Source organism: Plecotus auritus, assembly GCF_963455305.1.
Source record: "Plecotus auritus genome assembly, chromosome: X".
NCBI lineage: Eukaryota > Metazoa > Chordata > Mammalia > Chiroptera > Vespertilionidae > Plecotus > Plecotus auritus.
The window spans coordinates 60,481,050-60,497,831 of NC_137784.1; the positions used below are offsets into that span (position 1 = coordinate 60,481,050).

General features: G+C 43.1%; 1 pseudogene across 1 annotated transcript; it reads right to left on the reverse strand.

Moving 5' to 3' along the window:
* Nucleotides 1-11,040: 11,040 nt before the first annotated feature.
* On the reverse strand, nt 11,041-14,437 carry LOC308240141 (protein SPT2 homolog; annotated as a pseudogene). The gene is made up of 2 exons: nt 13,922-14,437; nt 11,041-11,049 (listed from the first exon to the last, which is right to left on the reverse strand). The product of its transcript is annotated as a protein SPT2 homolog (transcript).
* Between the last annotated feature and the right edge of the window lie 2,345 nt (nt 14,438-16,782).

Here is a 16,782-nt window from a genome sequence, read left to right on the forward strand (position 1 = left end):
ATTGCCCACAGCCGTTGCCTGAGCTTTCTGTTGATGCCGAGGTTGAAACCTCGTGTTGGCTGGTACCATGGATCTGTCTCTCGCCCAGTGGGGTGAGCTGGGCCCTCCCTGGAGAAGAAACCTGGGTTCCCCAAGATATGTGATCAGTGCTGGGGCCCCACCAGCAGGCGAGGGGATCCCAAGGCAGGTGCTGGGCGTAAAGGCCACGGGGGCATAGGCTACCAAGGAGTCAGAACTGAACCTCACATCACCCTGCTTGGCCCCAGAGGATGGCTGGTTAGCCAGAGATGGGTAAGATTCCTCAGAAAAGGAACAACCTAACACAGGCACAGTCGCAGTGGGGCCATCAGGAGAGAACTAGGGGTCAACAGAGGTGGGGCACAGACCCTCACCCACCCAACTTTGCAGGGGCCTGAACCCTCACCCCTTCTGAGGGAGGTCTCCTGCCCCCATGGCTGCTTCGCTTCCCATGCCCAGCTCAAATCGGGACCCAGGCAACAGACAGAGACTTGGCCGACAGCAGCTGCCCTCTCACTGCAACAAGACTTGTTTGAGTTGTCTTATACCCATGGTGTGGGGAAGTGGGTTTTTGTCCAACCTAGCACCAGGAATGCTCAGGGTCTACTCAAGAAGGCAAATAATCCTTTCCACTAATATTTACAGGGTAAAATAAGATTGCTGTTAGAGTATTAAATTTGACAGTAAAATAGTAGTTAAGTTCTCAGACTAATTTAAATTGGCTAATTGAAATAAGCAAATATTCTAGAAAAATTAATGGTACTGGACAAAAAGCTGTTCCTAAAGTGTTAACTAAAGTTTTTATTGGTAGTTCATCTCATGGTAAAATTGTGTAACATGTAATGAACCTAAAGCAGTCATATTTTAGTACAAAACATTAAAATTTAAAAGCTATCAAGACTACATTATAAAATTTCCAAAAGCCTCCTAATATTTAAATCAAAAAGGGGGGATAGTAGAAGAATATCATGTAAGGAAAAATATCCTGTAAGTAAATTACATCTAGAAAATTTTTACTTTAGAAAATTAACTTTCAGTTGAAATGCTAACAGCAAGACACCCATGAAAAACACACACGGTGTCAAAACAAGCCAAAGGAAAATCGTTTGGGCAAAAAATAAAAAAGGATCCCAAGTCAAATTTATAGAAAGGATTCCTTTATTAACTTTTGGTTGAGAATATGTTTGTATATTTTCAGAAAACAACTCCAAGACCATGTAGATCCTGCAACAGGGAGGAATTGACAGGACTGCTCCAGCCATGAAGACAGAAGAGAAATAGTCCAGAGATGGAAGACGCTGATGACGCCTTGCCATGCTAGCAGTCAGCAGCTGTGCATCGCTGCAGGTTGCCCAGGACCAAACCAGAGAGGGTCGGACCTGCATTACCACCATTTGTCCACCACCCAGAACTGAAATATCATTGCTGACATGTACACATAAGGAACTGTTTGACATTGAAATTGGGACTCAAAAGATCTGTTGGCCCAGAAAGAAACTCACTACAGACTGATTCATTTGCCTCTCAGCATAACCATTATTGCTTGTCTCATTTTCGGTTCTATAAGTGTATTTCTAGTATCACATGATCTCACTCCTCTAGGGGAAATAAGGAACAACATAAACTGATGAACAAAAACTGACTCGGAGACAGGGAAGCATTGATCAGACTGTCAAACCTCAGAGGGAAGGTAGGGGAGGGTGGGGGTAAAGGGGAGAGATCAACCAAAGGACTTGTATGCATGCATATAAGCCTAACCAGTGGTCACATACAACAGGGGGGTGGGGGCATGCGTGGGGAGGGGTTTGCGATGGGAATGGGGGGATGAGGACAAATATGTGATACCTTAATCAATAAAGAAATTTAAAAAAATGCTCAGCTTCCAATCCATGAATATAGTATACAATATAATTTATTCTACTATTTACTTCAGAGTCACAGAGATGACATCCATCCTATCTAATAAAAGAGTAATATGCAAATTGACCATACCTTTGCTACACCCACAAGCCACGCCCACCAGCCAATCAGGAGTGAGTATGCAAATTAACCCAACCAAAATGGCTGCGGCCACAGAGAGAGGCTTGGGTTTCCCCGTCAATGGAGGAAGCCAAGCTTTCCTGCACACCCTGGCCAGCCCCGGCCTCTGCTCAAGGCTACAAAGTTTCAATTATAAAGATAAATAAATCCCAGATACCAGGGCCTCTGCTTGGGTCGCCAGGGGGCATGATTGGCCTGCAAACCACCACAGGCCCTTCACCCAGGCTGCCCCATGCTCCAAGAGAATCCCCACCCTGATCCGGGACACTGTTCAGGGCAAACCAGGCAGCCCCCACCCGGGCACCTGGCCTCTATCCTATCTAATAAAAGAGTAATATGCAAATTGACCATCACTCCAACACACAAGATGGCTGCCCCCATGTGGCCAAAAATGGCTGCCCCCATGTGGACACAAAATGGCCACCATAAGATGGCCAGCAGGGGAGGGCAGTTGGGTGGGACCAGGCCTGCAAGGGAGGGCAGTTGGGGGTGATCAAGCCTGCATGGGAGGGCAGTTAGGGGTGACCAGGTTGGTAGAGGAGGGAAGTTGGGGGTGACGGGGTCGCCAGGGAAGGACAGTTGGGGGGACTCAGGTCTGCAGGGGAGGGCAGTTAGGGTTGACCAGGCCTGCAGGGGATGGCAGTTAGGTATCAATCAGGCTGGCAGAGGAGTGGTTAGGGGGTGATCAGGCTGGCAGGCAGAAGCGGTTAGGGGCAATCAGGAAGGCTGGCAGGTGAGCAGTTGGAAGCCAGCTGTCCTGGATTGTGAGAGGGATGTCTGACTGCCTGTTTAGGCCCGATCCTACCGGGATCAGGCCGAAACGGGTAGTCGGACATCCCTTGAGGTGTCCCAGATTGGAGAGGGTACAAGCTGGGCTGAGGGACACACACCCACATGCACGAATGTCATGCACCGGGCCTCCAGTATAATTATGAAGCCTACTCTACATTTTCAAGTTCTCAATCCAAATATATAGATTAGAACAGGTCACCTTATTGCTGACAACATTCATGGAAGGGCCAGATTCCTCATAAAAAGACAAAATAAGTTTGATTGGGAGCTGGCCATTGCCCTACTCACCCATCAAATGAATTATGGAAGTCAAGAGGCAATATTTTTTCCTTTTTAAAATAGCAAAGGAACAAAAGAAGATTGGCTGGCTGTTGAGTGGGCCCCACATTAGATTGCATAGCTCATCAGGATCGAGGCTGGCACCTATGAGCAGTTAACTTCCTAAGAGCACTCACTGGGCATTATGTCATCTGTACTACAGTTTTCACCCTGGAAGGTATTAGAAAATACTTTATGCTCAGAATATACACTAAGTGGCCAGATTATTATGATCTCTGAACGCATAATAATCTGGCCACTCAGTGTATATCCTATATTATAAAAAGCTAATATGCAAATTGTCCCCTTGACCAGCAGGCAGGCCGGCCAACCACCCATGTCCCCTACCCCTGGCCAGGCGACCCAAGCACAGGCCCTGGTATCTGGGATTTATTTATCTTTTATAATTGAAACTTTGTAGCCTTGAGCAGAGCCAAGCCTCTTGCTCGCTCTGTGGCCACCATCATTTTTGTTGGGATTTATTTATCTTCTATAATTGAAACTTTTTATCCTTGAGTGGTGGCCAAGGCAGGCCAAGGCTGCAGAAAGTTGGCTTCCTCTATGGCTGGGGAAACCCAAGCCTCCTGCTCTCTCCGTGGCCACAGCCATCTTGGTTGGGTTAATTTGCATGTTCGCTCCTGATTGGCTGGTGGGCGTGGCTTGTGGGTGTAGCAGAGGTACAGTCAATTTGCATATTACTCTTTTATTAGATAGGATATATATATATATATATACACTAAGTGGCCATATAATTATGCGTTCAGAGATCATAATAATCTGGCTACTCAGTGTATAGTATCCATTCCTTGTCCTTGAGGATCCATGTATCTATATTAATAAAAGCCTAGGTGGCCCTCTCACGTGATGTTGCCACAAGATGGCTGCCACAAGATGGTCAAATGCACAGAGGAGGCGGGGCCCAGCAGCCACTTCATGTGGTGAGGCCTGGGGGTCCCAGCATCTCCTCCGCCTCACGCAGAGGTGGCGGGTCCTGGCAGAGAAGGCAGGTTGCGGCAGGGGTGGGCAGTTGGGGGCAATCAGGCCAGCAGGGGAGTGGTTAGGGGGTGATCAGGCTGGCAGGAAGAAGCGGTTAGTGGCAATCAGGCAGGCAGGCAGGCAGGCAAGCAGTTACGAGCCAGCAGTCCTGGATTGTGAGAGGGATGTCCAACTTCCGGCATAGGCCCTATCCTGCACATCCCCCAAGGGGTCCCAGATTGGAGAGAGTGCAGTCCAGGCTGAGGGACACCTTCCCCCCACCCCTGTGCATGAATTTCGTGCACTGTGCCACTAGTAAATCTAAAATGATAATGGGCTTCTTCAGTCCAAGGGCAGGACTTCTTTGCAGTAGAGTGTCTCCAGTGTTTCACAAAAATAAATAAAAGCAGCAGCTAACATCTTTTCAGCTTATTGACCTCTCCACATTTCGTTGCTTCTTCCTCCCATCTCATTTCCTCTAAGTCCTCTTGCATACCATAAACTCTTTGCTTCTTCATATTTGTATTTTTTTTGGTCATAGCCAAAGAATGTGCTTAGATATTTCTTCCTGAGATTCTCCTTCATCTTTGATAAAATCTTCCATTTTGGAGTCATAGTTCTCATCTTCCTCCTCTTCATATTCTCACTGTCTTTTGTAACCACCAGGGAAGGGAAACCCTTGTGAACTTTGGGCAGATCTGTAGCCAGCTAAAGAAGGCTTCATTCCATTCATCTGTCCATTGGTGGGCCGGGTAATGATATTCTTAGAGGATATTGTTTCTGAGACAAAAGTGCATTTGGGCTCATGGGGGGATCTAAGCTATTAACTATTCACCCAGGTCCCAAGCTGCTCACTGGTCTTCTAGGGCCTGAACTGCTGACAGTCTGTCCAGCTGAAACTGTGCCACTTCCTGATCGTCCAGAGCCACTGACTGACCGCCTGGGGGTTACTGAGCCACTCATTGGTCGTCGGATATGTGGATTGTGCACAGGCCACCCACAGTCACCAGAACTGACCACTGACTTCCGACAACCACCTGGGCCACTGATGGGTCATCCAGAGCCACCTGTACTGCTGACTGTCCTTCCAGGAGGATTTAAGTCACTGGCTGGCCTCTTGGTCCCACTGATTGATCGCTCAGGTCCTGAGCTGGAGCTGCCATTCTGGTGCCTGGGAACGGAGCCAGAACTAACCATAGACTGAAGACTCCCTGTGATGGGCTGCCCAGGAGCTAGGCTGGAGCTGCTGCCTGACTGCCTGACACATGGACTCTTAGCCTTATGTGGGGAGACCACAGGTCCAGGTCTGAAATGGCTAGGATGGAGAGGAGATTTTTTGGCTGTGTGCTCAGTAACAGATTTCTGAGTCCCTTTAGCAGAAGTCTTTGGAACATTGGTGAAAAGGTGCTCAAGTGGGTCTTTCCAGCCCCATTGAAAACAGGCCTGTCATGGTTCTTCTAAAGTGAGGCTTGGGAATAGTTGCTAGATCCTACTTTGGTCCTCTCTCCTGGAATGGATTTGGATGAAAACAAACCTAAATGTGTCTTATTGTCTGTGCTGGGTCTGGATTTCTGCTCAGCATGAGGAAGGAGAGTACCTTTGGGAGAAGGATGCTTGTCCCTGGAAATTCTGCTAGGTTTTGTGCCCATACTTTCTGTATGAGAGGGCACCATTTTGGTCAGAGGTAGTCCTGCATCTGCTTCAGGCTTCTTTTTCATATGTCTCCATTCAAGAAGTTTTCACTCCCTAAGTTCTTGTGCAATCATAGGCCACTTTTCTGTGTGTTTTTTTTTCACTACCTTGATTTCCACTGGTTCATACTGTTGGAAGCTAGCCATTGTCTTCCCTATCAGAAAAGTGTAAACAAGGAATGCAGAAGGCTCATGAACCTTGAGCTCTGGCAAGGGCAAAAGCTATGCACTGATTGTTTAGTTGAGACAATGGTGGCTCAAGCAATTTCCTGACCAAATAGACTCAAAGTAAATCTTTACTAATATTTATTGACCTTTAAGATAGTCTTTCTGTTACCAGAATTGCCTGCCTGACTAAGGGCAACATGTGTATCTAAAATTGAATAAAAGGCTGGCAGGGCCTGGGCACCAGTGAAGTCCTTGCCTTTGCATTGGACTCCCTGCCTGGCCCCCCATTATTTTCAAATTATTATTTCTTGCCTTGTCTCATGATTTGACCACGGCCCTTCTCCAGATCCTGAACCCTGAGCCATGTGGGACGTGGACTCTCACATCTGGCACCTCGAATGATGGATATCTGGAGAAGAAGATTTTCCTGGAGCAGAAAAACAAAGTTTCACCAGCAAGGTGGGGAAAAAGAATTCACCAGATAGGTGGGGAAATTTGCCACGTGTAAAGCCCACAGCCAGCTGCAGAAGTCAAGATCTGTAAGTGCGGTGGGAACATCTTTTTTTAGCTAGGCTAATGGGGCACAATTTGTCCAAAGGGGAGAAGCTTTATTGTAGACTTTTGGTTTGCGTGCTTAAGGATAAAGGAATTAAAGTGTCAGAAGGCATTCTCTGACAGTTTTTGCATGTTATTATAGAACATAATCCCTGGTTTCCTGAAGAAGGTACATTAGATGTTGAATGTTGGGAAAGAGTTAGTCAGAACTTGAAAAAACCTCAGCAGCAGGGGAAAAGTTTGCCTCCAAATTGTTTCTCCTTGTGGAACATGGTATTGCATTTGCTAGAGCCTTTTAGAGAAACAAAAGAGGATAAACCCTCTCCCCTTGCACCTTCCTCTCCTAAAGAGGAACAAAAAGAAAAATTGGAGGAATGTCCTTCATGGCCCCCTCCACCTCCATGTCCTAATCCTGAAACATTTAACTCTCCATTAATAGAATCATCTATGCAAAGAGCTATCCAAGAAGGATTAAAGGACATGACGGTGGAGGACCAACTTGCTTTTCCTATTATACAAGTAGCTGACCCACAGCTCCTGAATCATATAATAAGATAGCATGAAAAATTTGACTTTAAAATGATAAAGGCCTTGCGTGAAAGCATAGTCCAGAATGGTCCTATAGCTCTTTTACCGGAGAAATTATGACTATTATTTCTGAAGCACTCTCAGCTCCTTGTGATTGGTATTCTCTGGCTCACGGAGGAGATTATTTACTGTGGAAGGGAGAATTTTTGGAGAAATGTCAGGAGCAAGCCCATGCAAACTGTGGGCTGAATGCTCAAATAACTTATGAAATGCTGACAGGACTGGGACAATATAATGACCTGCAAAATCAGCTAAATTATGTGCAACAGGCATATGAGCAAATTAGACTTTGTGGAAGAAGAGCTTGGTGGGCTTTACCATCAAAAGGGGACCCTGAGGGAGCTTTTAGTAAATGTATGCAGGGGCTTACAGAGTCATTTTCTGACTTTGTGGCTTGCCTCACTCAAGCAGTGAGATGACAGATTCAACATGAAACAGCAGGAGACATTTTAATTCAGCAATTAGCTTATGAAAATGCCAATGCTGATTGTAAGAAGTGCCTGACGCCTCTGAGAAAAAATAGTACCATTACAGAAATGATTTGAGCATGTCAGAATGTGGGGTCAGGCACTTTTCAAGCAAACTTACTCGCTGCCACTGTTAACAGTGGGGAATAAAAGGTGTTATAATTGTGGAAGAACAGGACATTTTAAAAAAGCATGTAAGCAACCAAGGAGGACACAAGGTGGCGATCTAGGGAAAGGCGTGAGCATTCTGCCTCCCAATTCAATCAACACAGATTAAACCTCTCTGTGTCCTAGAAGTCAGAAGGGAAACCAGTGGGTTGGTTAATGTAGATCAAAATTTCATAAAAATGGGCAGCCATTAGATCAAGACATAGGGAATGGCCAACCACAGGGAAACGGCCCCCCAGCCCCATCATCAATAGGGGAAATTTGCCCTGCATGGCCCAATTGGACACCCTCATCTGAGCCACTCCAGGGAGCGCAGGCCTAGTTCTTAACAGTACTATAGAGGTCACTTTGACCCCTGATATAGTTCGGCAAGCTGTTCCTACAGGAATCTGGGGACCTGTGCCACCAAGAACTTTAGGATTAATATTAGGGAGAAGTGGAAAAACTCTGAAAGGACTAACTGTTCTGCCTGGAGTCATAGATTCAGACTATAAGGGAGAAATTAAGGTAATATTAGAATGTAACCATATTATGCCAATTACTTCAGGACAAAGAATTGCTCAGATACTACTTCTACCTTTTATTCAGCAAGGTGAAGCTATAAATAGGAAAAGAGGAACACAAGGATTTGGAAGCTCAGATATCTATTGGATACATGAAATTAGCAAAACCCATCCTATGATTAATTTAAGAATAGAGAGAAAATGGTTTAAAGGTTTAATAGACACTGGAGCGGATGTCAGCATTTTCAGCAAAGAATTCTGGCCTCCAAGTTGGTCCATGGTAGAAGCTATAAGCTCTATCATGGGGGTCATAGTTCCTGATAATACACAACGCAGTGCTGCAGTGTTAAGGTGGCAAGATGAAGAAGGACAGACAAGATGGTTTCAGCCTTACATAGTCTCTGGGATTGCAGTCAACTTATGGGGCCGGGATGTTTTAGAAGGTTTACAAGCTTGTATTATTACCGGCAAAGGACAGCAGTTAATAACTCAGATGGGATATCAGACTGGTCAAAGCTTAGGAAAAAATAATCTGGGAATTAAAGAGCCCATCCAAGCCAAAGGAAACCCAGGAAGATGAGGATTAGGATATCAACCTTTTGAGGAGTGGTTACTGCTCAATCTCCTCACCCTCATGCAGATCCTATACAATGGAAAGATGATAGACCTATATGGGTGGATCAGTGGCCATTAACCAAGGAGAAATTAGGTCATATTCATGAATTAATACAGGAACAAATAGAGCATAGAGCCTTCCAATAGTCCTTGGAATACACCTATATTTACTAACCTACGAAGGCGGCAGGAAAATGGCAATTGTTACATGATCATAGAGTGGTTAACACTACTATGCATACCATGGAAGCTTTACAGCCTGGACTCCCAGCACCTTTGCAAATCCCTCTGGATTGGTCTCTTATAGTAGTAGATCTTAAGGACTGTTTCTTCACCATTCCCTTGGCACCTCAAGATAAACAGAGATTTGCATTTTCAGTGCCGGCTATTAATAATATAGAACTCATGAAAAGATATCAATGGAAAGTTTTGCCTCAAGAAATGGCCAATGGCCCCACCCAGTGTCAGAAATATGTAGCTCAAGCTGTTCAGCCTTTAAGGGACAAATATTCCCGATGTTACATTATTCATTACATGGATGACTTGCTCTTAGCAGGTCCATGGGAAGAGCAGAGTTTGGCAATGCAAAAATTGCTCCAGAAAAGGTACAGAAAGAAACGCCTTTCAAATATCTGGGAACCATAATTGAAAACCAACGTATTAGGCCTCAAAAGGTGGAAATAAGATTGCCTTAAAACTTTAACTGACTTTCAAAAAGTATTAGGGGACATTAACTGGTTAAGACCTTATCGGAAAATCTCTACAGGAGAAATGACAAATTTATTTAATATACTTAGGGGTGATTCTAATCTTTCCTCATCCTGAACATTAACAGATGAAGCTAGGAAGGAGTTGCTAAGAATTGAGCAAGAAATCTCCTCAGCCCAAGTAGCATGGGTAGAGCCTGAATTGCCTTTATTGGGACAGATTAACTCTACTGCAAATAGTCCCACTGGAGTCATCTTCCAAAAAACTCTCCTGCTATTATTGAATGGGTCCACCTAGGGCTGTGGTCAGCAAACTGTGGCTTGCGAGCCACATGCAGCTCTTTGGCCCCTTGAGTGTGGCTCTTCCCCAAAATACCACGGCCTGGGCGAGTCTATTTTGAAGAAGTGGCGTTAGAAGAAGTTTACATTTAAAAAATTTGGCTCTCAAAAGAAATTTCAATCATTGTACTGTTGATATTTGGCTCTGTTGACTAATGAGTTTGTCGACCACTGACCTAGGGCATCAATCCTCTAAAACTGTGGTTACATATATAGAACTTATGGCTCAGTTGATACCTCAACTTAGAAAGTGCTGCAGGCAGCTTAGAGGAGAAGAACCCCAATGCATTTACCTTCCCCTCACTGGGAAGCAATTAGAAATATTATTTCAAATTGATTTGAATTGGCAAATTGGACTAAGTGGATATTCAGGGGAACTTAGTTGTCACCTATTAAAAGACAAATTACTACAATTTTTATATTATATCCCTTTATTATACCAAAAAATACTAGGCAGGAACCTATTCCTGGAGCATTATCTGTTTTTACTGATGGATCATCGAATGGTAAAGCTGCCTATCATACAATGAATTCAGACCGAGTCATACTGACCAGTCATACTTCTGTACAAAGAATTGAATTAGAGGCTATTAAGGCTGCATTGCAGGATTTCCAAAAGCTTCTTAATATTATCTCTGGCTCTTCTTATGCTGTGGGCTTACTGAATAGAATAGAAACTGCTCAGTTAAAATGGCTCAGTGACCAAAGTTTATTTTTTACTATTTAAACAAGTTCAGCAGATTGTACACTCACATCAGGGCTCACAGTGTATTACTTGGCCGGCTAACAAAAGGAAATGCACATGCTGATCAATTGGTTGCTTTATTAAAACAGGCCTCAGACTCTCAGGTGCTTTTACATCAGCCTGCCTAAATGTTGTCCAAACAATTCTCAATCACTCCACAGCAGGCAAAACAGATTATCAGAGAATGTCCCACTTACATGTTACATCTGCCTCAAGGGCCTAATACAGGAATTAATCTTCGAGGATTGATAAGGGAACGTATCTGGCAAATGGATGTAACACATTATACTCCTTTTGGACACCTTGGGGCATTGCATGTCTCTGTATATACCTTTTCAAAGGGCCTATGGGCTACTGCATCTATAGGAGAAATGGCGAAACAGGTTATTAATCATTGCCTAGCTGCTTTTGCCATCATGGCAATTCCAAAAATCATTAAAACTGACAACGGACCAGCTTACACAACCTGTCATTTCCAGCAACTTTTTAAAAAGTGGAAAATTCAGCACATTACATGAATACCATATAATTCGCAGGGACAGGCAATTATAGAACGCCAGCATCATAGGCTAAAATCCCAACTTGAAAAACAGAAAAGGGGGAATATGGAGAAATTGCCTGTAGGTAGACTACACTAAGCCTTAATTACTTTAAATTTTTTCACTTGTGATGCCAATGGCAAGACAGCCATGGAAATAAACTGGTGTCAGTATAAGCCAAAGGAAAAAGGTTTGGTTAAATGGAAAGATCCCAAGTCTGGTTTATGGAAGGGCCCCAACCCCCTGTTAACATTTGGTCAAGGCTACGCTTGTATATTTCCAGAAAATTTCTCGAAGCCCATGTGGATTCCCACAAGAAATACTAAACTTCAACATGGATCTGAGGGAGGAACTGGCCAGGTTAATGAGGACCTTGCACCTGGAGCCACGCCTTACAGCTGCAGACAATCGACTATGCCAGCTGCAGATAGTAGCAACCCCAAGCAATCCACTGAAGACAAGGAGTCGGAGGAGGACGAGACAAATAGCCTAGAGGTCACCTGGGGGATGGTGAAGAAGATGGTCCAGAAAGCTGAGCGAATTTGTGAGGAGATCAGAACCCCAAGAACGCCTGAGAACATATTTCTTGCTCTGCTAACAGTCATCAACTGTGCAGTAATGCTACCGGGGAAAATGGGGAAGTATTTTGGACTTATGTTCCTGACCCTCCATAGGTAAGACCCCTTACATGGGCTGATCCCCAGCCTAATGTAGTCACCAATAACACCAAACACCTTGGTCACCCAGGAGGACCACGGGTGGGGCAAGGAAGTATATGGTCAAAGTATAATTACATGGGTATCACCACCTAGCTTCCGTTTTGTATGACACAGAACCAAACTACAGCTCCTTTGTGTGTAAAATTAAAAAGAGGCTCTGGCTAACATGGACACCAAAGGAGGGGGAAGCAAAAGCCCAAATACATCTACTATCACTACTTGCTCTGGGGAGAGGTGCAGAAAATGTAACTTTACTAAGACACCCCCCCCACTAAACCATTATGTAAAAAGTCTTATGAATGGCACCCCACCGAAGAAGAAATTAATTGGCAAGACTGTTATAGTGACCACCCCACCAGCAGCAAACTTAATAACAGTTTTTCCTTTGTGGATTGGAGCCCCTATGGGTTTGCATATAGTAACAATCACACCCTAAAATGGAAGGGGATCACATCCTATCTATATGTTGAAGCTAATCACTCCATTTCATGGCATGGAGGAGGATTTGTTGGATCTCAATTTCAACATGACAATTGACCCCTACAAAATACATAATGGAAATTAGCTGCTGTACTTGCACCTATTAAATAGTATGATTTTAACTATAGCTCAGATAATTCCTTTCGTACCTTATGGGGAACTCCCAATAGGACAGTATTTGCCACCGCCTGTGTATTTGATCCATTTGTACTCCTCTCAGGCCCCATCCAGATGCACCTTAATATTACAAGCCATCTTTATGAGGTGTCGTGCACAGGCTGCACACTATCCTATTGTATTAATTTTACATTCCAAAAGGATTCCCTCATGATTTTAAAACAACTGGCTTTCGCTTAGTTTCCTACTAACCTAACTGAGTCTTGGGAATCTCATCAAACCTACTAACTGTTACATGATCTGGTAAAAATCTTAAAAAGACAAAAAATATTTCCTGGAATGTTAATTGCAGGACTCTTTGCCCTTGTAACATTACTTACTTCTGTGGGCATTGCTGCTTCATCCATGGTACAAACTGTTCAAACTTCTCAGTTTGTACAACCCGTCTATACAAAAAAGAATTGATAACCAGTTTGAGATAGAATTATCAGCATTAAAGTCTACAGTCTTGTGGATGGTTGATAAAATCCACAGCTTAGAGCAAAGAATATCTTTGTAGTGTCATTATAATTTTTCTCGGATTTGTTTTACACGCCTCCCCCCACCCCCCGCCCCGTTCCCTATTGGGAATCAATAAAAAATCACGTTGGTGCTTGGAGTAAAGATAACAACCCTTGATATTTTAGAATTACAACAACATATTGTACAACTATCCCAGGCAAACTTACAAACTAATTCTTTAGATGCCTGGAAGCAATTTAAAAAAGACATGAAAGAATTTAATCTCTTCCACTGGATCTCCTTACATTTGCCTCTCAACATAACCACTATTGCTTGTCTCATTTTTATTCGTATGTTTATTTCTAGTCTGCAGATGTGGAATGAAGAGTCTTAAAAGGACTTGAACCCTTCAGTTGGCATTCACTTTTCAACATTTATTAAGAAAAAGTGAAGGGGGAGATGTTGGAAGCTACCCATTGCCTTCCCTATCAGAAAAGTGTAAACAAGGAATGCAGAAGGCTCGTGAACCTTGAGCTCTGGCAAGGGCCAAAGCTATGCACTGATTGTTTAGTTGAGACAATGGTGGCTCAAGCAATTTCCTGACCAAATAGTCTCAAAGTAAATCTTTACTAATATTTACTGACCTTTAAGATAGTCTGTTACCGGAATTGCCTGCCTAAGGGCAATATGTGTCTCTAAAATTGAATAAAAGGCTGGCAGGGCCTGGGCACCAGTGAAGTCCTTGCCCTTGCATTGGACTCTTCGCCTGGCCCCCCATTATTTCCAAATTATTATTTCTTGTCTTGTCTCATCATTTGCCCACAGCCCTTCTCCAGTTCCCAAACCCAGAACCACGTGCAGGACATGGACTCTCACATCATACTGCTTTTTCTCAGCCAGCCTGAGTAGGTCAGTGAAGTTCATGATGGTGGGGCACTTTTAAGGGGGACCTTTGGTTTACTTTCGACTTTGCGAGGAGGTTCTTGCTCTGATGCTGCTTGATTGTATTCTAAGAATTCTTCTATTTCATACTCTTGGTCTGTTGCCTGACTAGTGGCTTTCCATTGCCTGTCTTTTCTTTGAATTTTCCTCAACAGGAATCCCATTTAACCATGGAAATTGTCCTTTGTCCTCTTGGCCATAGCTCTTGCTTTCTTCTCATGTTTTAGCTCAATTCACTTTTCCACTAGTTCTTCTTTTCTCCTTTTGTCTCTAAGGCTCTTTGTCCGAGCTCCTCCACTTTTCTTCTGAGAAAAGCTTGTATGCTGCTGATTGGACACCCTTAACTTTGGGGTCTTTTTTGGGAGGACCCACTGCCAAACTATACCTTTTCAGTATGCTGTTGGTGCCTTGTCTTTTAGAAGCTATCATGAGAATTTCCCTGAAATCCATGTGGACCGAACTGGATAAAATGGGCCGGCTCTCAGAGAGGAAAGAAAGCACATCTTACCCAGTGGCCAGCTGCAGCCAAACGAACTGGCTGGCCGCCTCTTTCCTACCTCTACTCAGCACGACCAATTCTGGCGCTGTCCAAGGCGGTCTGCCTGCCTCCTTTCTCAAGCAGCCTATATCCTTACAAGTCCAATGCTGCGCTCCCACCTTTGAAACTTTAAATAAGAGTTTTACATCCACAAGATAAATTAGTAGATTGTTCCGCATTCATTGACATAATCATTCAGTTGAGAATAAGTTACTTTAGTTTAATTGTTAAATCTCAGTTCAGCCTGGCTGGTGTGGCTCAGTGGATTGAATATTCTCTCAGGCACCAAGAGGTTACTGGTTCGATTACTGGTCAGGGCACATGCCAGGGTTGTGGGTTCAATCCCCAGAAGGGGGCATGCAGGAGGCTGCCGATTGAAGTGATATCTCTATCTCATCAATGTTTCAGTCTCTCCCTCACTTTCCATTCCTCTTTCTCTGAAAATCAGTATTATCATATATTTTTAAAAATCTTTGTTCAGGAAATGGTGATAGACATATACTACCAAAATGTCTGAATACTTGCTTACATGGTGAAGAAACAAAAGTTCATACGAATTTTTTTACTAACAATCAATAACCTTACTCATTTAATATTTTTTAATTTATTTCAGAGAGAAAGAGAGAGATAACATGCATATAAATACATATCTTTTAAAACAGTACATGAAATATATAATCAAAGAAAATGTACAATGGCAACAAAACATAAGATGCCTTGGAATGATCTTAACAAAAATGTGCACAATCTGTATAAATAAAAATTTTAAATGGTACCCAATAACTGACACTTGAACAACTGGACAGTAACATCATATTCTTGGGTAAAAAAAAAAAAAAACCACAACAAACCATAATGATGTCAGTCTCCCAATGTTGATTATAAATTTATTATGATTTGATTAAAATATCAGCAAGATTTTTAAGACCAAAACAAGCTCATTTAAGTTCACATGTTAAAATGAAAAATGTAAAGAAAATTCTGGCCTGGCCAGCATGGCTCAGTGGTTTACCCATGAATAAGGAGGTTACAGTTTGATTCCTGGTCAGGTCACATGTCCTGATTGCAGGCTTGATCTCCCTAGTGGGGAGCGTGCAGGAGACAGCTGATGGATGATTCTCTCTCATCATTGATGTTTCTCTGTCTCCCTCTCTTTTCCTCTCTGAAATTAATAAAAATATATTTAAATAAAATTCTGAAAAAAATAAATGAATAAAAGCTACCCAAACAGATAGGATAATGTATCTACACTAATAAAAGAGTAAGATGCAAATTGACCATACCTTTGTGATGCCCACCAGCCAATCGGGAGTGAGTATGCAAATTAACCCAACAAAGATGGTGGGTTAATTTGCAGATGCAGAGCAGCCGGGGGTGGGGTGGGACACTTGCATCATTGCCATGGCGACGATGCAGGTGTTCTGCACTGCCCCAGCCACTCTGGGCCTCTGGGGAGCATGGCAAGGTGGAAAGGCGGTTGCAGGCCAAAGCGAAAAGGCGGCTCCAGAGTGAAGGCAGTGCTGGCAGCTAGGGTAAGGAAGGCCCATTCTTGCACGAATCTTCATGCATCAGGCCTCTAGTTGTGTTATAAAGCTACAGTAATTAAAAAACTTGGATAATGTCCTGTGAATAGATAAACTGATGGAACAGAAAACAAAGTCCAGTAATAGACTCAAATACATATGGAAATTTGGGAAAATAAAAATATCTCCTTAGATCAGTGGGAAAATATGCATTATATAATAAAGAGTGTTGAAACAATTGAATGGGGAAATATATTGAACCAAAAATTAACTCATTTTACTCATAACTAATATAAAAACTGAAAGCTACCGAAAACCTAAGGGTACAAAGTGAAAGAATGGAAAAAACTATATTAAGGAAACATAAACCAAATAAAAATTATATGATAACACGGGAGACTTGAAGGCAAAAAGCATTACTATAAATAAAGAGCACTTCATATCAATAATTTCATTTTACCAGGAATATCCAAATTCACAAGCACTTCATAACATGAAATCAAAGTACATAGAAGAGAGCTACAAGGGAAACTAGATAAATCTATAATCGTAATAAGTTTAACACACCTCTCTCATTCAGAGACAGAGCATACCTCTTTCAGAACCAATAGCCTCACACAAAGACTTCAGTAAGGATGTAAAACACTTCAACAACCTGAGCATCAAACTGCATTCAACAATCAGATAACCCACTGTACCCAACAACCTTTCCTGCTGAAAGGCACTAAGGTATT